The following is a 4,541-nucleotide window of genomic DNA, read 5'->3' as shown; positions in this document are numbered from 1 at the left end:
TAAAATAAATATAGGGATATATATATATATATATATATATATATATATATATATATATATATATATGACAATAAAGTTGGTATAACCAAACAATAATTTCATAGTATTTTTCTTCTTCACACTAATTAATATTATTTTATTATATTTCGTGGCACGCATACATTTTATTTTGTCGTGTTAATATTGCAGCTGCAAGTGAGTTGGCATTGTTGACTCAATTAAAAGTTTGATGGGATTCTTTTTTTTTCTTGAAACATAATAGGATCTTGTTATGTCCATAATTGTTAATCTAAATCATTTTGACGCATTTGTGTTGAATATATTTGAATGTTTTCCTACTCTTTTTAACATATAAGTACTAAAAACTAAAAAATAGATATATAGTATAATATAGAGATATTCGTTTTGAATATTTACAAAGTCGTAAAGAAAAGGTCCATGCATGTTTGATGTTAGATTATACTAAATCATACAAAATTATTACATTAAGTAATGAATTGAGGTAAAAACGTCAATGAATGAGATGCAGCGGATGAAGTTGTTTTTACATGAATCGTCCTTACATGCACGAGCGAATATATACATGTGTGAAAGATGAGACATCAATGACAAAGATTATGGCATTATTTATATTAGGCTAGTGTTTATGGAACCTCTATAACAATAACATGAGAGGAAATGTCAATGACAAGGCCTCAAGTCCCAACCATACCCAAAAATTTAAAAGGTAAAATTTAAATACATTTAAAGGGACCTAATTGAGTGTGGTAGAATACTAGCATTTTTAGCTTATTTGTTTAGTTTTTTTATACTCTCTAGTATATAGACTTGACTTTTTGGCTCATAAATAGGCCATCTCTCAAAAGAGAGAGCATCTGGATCTTCATGATATTTAATCAACAAACACCATTGTAGAGTTCTCATAGTCAAAGACCCTCCATTTGCTCCTTACTATTCCCTTTATCTCAATTTAAATGGGATAATATTAAAAATTCTCATGAACTTAACATAAATTATTCGTGTTATCTTTGCACTATTGATAGCCTAAAAACATCTCGCATATTGACATTGAAATTTTGTGGGACTAATTACCAGACATGTTCACGATTCCACTTAGGACTCTTAGTGGCCACTCTACAGTAAACCCTAGTTTATGCCTACATAACGGGTATTATAATCTTTAAGAGGCATCTCGAAGAAATCATAAATTTATGATATAATTCATAAAGAAATCAAATATGTCCTCATACGTTTGAGAAATACACTAACAATCTTCAAATTATATATGGAGAAATCCAGATACGTACATCACCCTTGAATCACTGAGAGAAATCTTAAGAGAGAATAATAATATATAAAGAATATACTTGTACCCTCAATTAATATATATCAATAAAACTATATTTTTTAATATTTTATTTGTGATTGCAATTTATATTTTATTATTTTAAAATTTGTGACAAATTAAACAACATCTATTTATATGTTTTTTGGTATGTAATTGTGAATATTCATAGTTGTATTAGTATTAATTTAGGTGTTTTTTAAGCGTGGTTACGATTCCCATAATCTCTTTGCTGTCTAATCTCTCCCCCTACCTAACCAACATTTAACATAAAATATTGCATAATTCAATTTTGACCTAATATGGGACAACTTGAGACAAATTGCCCTTTTATCTCTATCCTAAATCCTATATTCAAAAGTCAAAACCTTAATTCATAAATTTAGATAATGTTTCATTCACAAGTGCTTCACCTAATCATCATTATTTTAATAATTTTTTAAATGATATATCTCCTTCTTATCCATATAATAATAACTAATAATTATTACTAAAGCCTAACCCTTCAACTCGTTTTAAGAAAATAGGATTTTGGATGATAATTTGTTTAAAGATAATGATTTTCATCTAAATATATATATAAAAAAAAGTTATTTGCTTGCAATAAGTTGTAAATATATGAATGAATTATAAATCAACCACAAATGAAGTTTGAATAAATAAGAGTATTTTACTGATAAATCAATGTGTACATTTCTGTTTCTTTTTTGATTTTTCTTTTATAAGATTCGTTAGTGGACAATTCTAGAATTAGAATATTTAAATTTGATCTCTTTATGAATATTTCATGAATTTGTAAAATCTTTGAGATGTCTTCTGGGAGGGAATATAATACCCTTTAATCTTTATATAGAGTGAACTAGGGTTTAGGGTAAGACAACCTCCAAAGACTCTAAATGCAGAATCAATTATCTTGTAGAATCTCAATTAAAATTGTACATGTTTTGTAGAGTCCTACAAAATTTTAATGACTACAAATGCAACTTACTTCAAGATTTGTCGAACATCAGACTTGATCAAACTCAAAGACAAGACTTAAAATACTCATTCTTTCACTTTTACGATCTAGAGCAGAATAACCTCCAAAAATTCTAACGAAAAACAAATACATCTTATAAAGTCATACTAAAATTGTACACCTCTTTGGTAGAGGCCCACAAAATTTCACTATACCATTAAATGTGAAGCTTGTATCCATTTTGTATATTAGTAGTCCTATTTATCTTATAGGTAAAAATGCAATAGTTAGAACTTTATGTTATTTTTTGAGGTATTGTTTTTGCATGTAACACCTGAATTTGTACTAGAGACCAAAGTTGGACAAAGAGTTAAATCAAAACACTTACTAACAGCTCATCAAAATAAAATTAAATAAAAAGATAGGTATAAGGACAAAGAGTGGAGGCCCCTACAATCAAAATCAAACAATCTATTTATAGTACCTATGGCTTACTACTACCCAAAGTTGGTAAGCAACTTGGATTAGGGCCCTTCTATCTAAGATAAATAAATAAATTAATTAATTATCACAATTATTTTTGAATTATTCAAAATATATCAATTTTAACTTTCATTACTTTTTTGTACGAAATATTCTTACCTAATTAGTCAATTATAAGTTCAAAAGTGCCCTTCAACCATTCTAGTAGCACAAAAACATCTTTTTTTACTAAGGTTATTATATTCCAAAATGAAGATAAAACCTAATTTTATTCCTTGGAGACAAATCTTTATTAATTTGTTTCGGAATGAGTAATTATTTTTTACAGATTAAGAAGGTACTTTTTTTTTCTACTCAAAATTAGTAAATTACCCGTCTCTTATAAATTTTTTAAAAATCCTTTAAAATTTTCTTTATATATCTCCCATGCATATATTATAGGGTCTTTAGTAAAATAACTAACGTAAAAATTATGGTTTAAATTACTTTTTTAATGGATATGTAAAAAACCATTTATAAGACATGGAGGGAATATTGAAGTTTAAATAGAGAAGGAAAAAGAAGGAAACTTCTTGTTCTAACTAAATTCTTAAGTATTACTCAAGAAATTAAATAGTTAGACGAATTTACCATTTGTATGAAATTTCAATAATTCTCTACGTATCAATTGAAAATATAAAATTCAGACAAACTCAAATACACAAAATTCGTATAGGCTTCATGTCCTTTGGATTGATGACAAGTTTTTTCACGTAAACTCATACAATATGTCCAATATATTCCTTCTTATTAAATTATATATATTATAAAATTGTAAAATTTTAATCGATTTAAAAATGTGAATTTTTTTTTAGAAAAACTGTTGAAACACATGTTACCAAAAGGTGAAAAATTGTGAGAAACAGATTTCCTTGTAATTTTAGACCTATTCGTATTATATGGGGCCATTACTATATGATATCAATTTATTTATGTCCCCTACTGCCAACTTTAGGGCAGTTTTGATTTGACATTAGCAAAACCCAACTTGTTATTCTAATTGGTAGTAATATTAGTAAAGTGCATAAATTTAATACTCCAATTATGATGTTTACAGTAAACCTCAATATGTCCTTGCTCTAAATTTCATATCCACAATTTTATTTTTATTTTTATTTTTATTTTTATTTTTATTTTTGGAAAAGAGTGTTTGTAGTATTGTCAGTCACCAAAAATAGATAATTAAAGCCTGTCATCTACTATAGTTTTATTTATTGTGGTATAGAATAAATATAAACTGTTTTTTAAAATAAATAATAGAACTCCTACAAAAAATATAATTTGACATCTGCCAATACTTCGACTTCTCTCTTGCACGTTCAGTTTCAACAACAAAGTAATCTAGTTGTGTATGTAAAATAAAATATAAAATATGGTATAAAATATAGTCTGATTTAATATCGTATAAATTTTTCTTCTTCTATTAATTAGATTTAAATTATTGAAACTTAGGGAAATATAAATGAATAAAACTATTAATAGAACATTTTAAACAAATTTTATGGGAGGGGGAAGACTCAAATATTATGTTAGCGAGTTTTGAGACAAATTTTAGTTATATCATTCATTAAAAAGTTAATTCATCTGTGTCATTATTTATTAACTGAAAATAATTTCAGTTTTATAAAATCATGTGGTCAAATATGATATGATTGAAATATGTCACTGAATTTTTTTAAAAATGGCTCATTAGTATCTTCCGTTAAAAGTTTAATT

Source organism: Solanum pennellii, chromosome 9 (assembly GCF_001406875.1).
Source record: "Solanum pennellii chromosome 9, SPENNV200".
NCBI lineage: Eukaryota > Viridiplantae > Streptophyta > Magnoliopsida > Solanales > Solanaceae > Solanum > Solanum pennellii.
The sequence above is the reverse complement of the archived record's forward strand: the minus strand, read 5'-3'. Positions refer to the sequence as shown.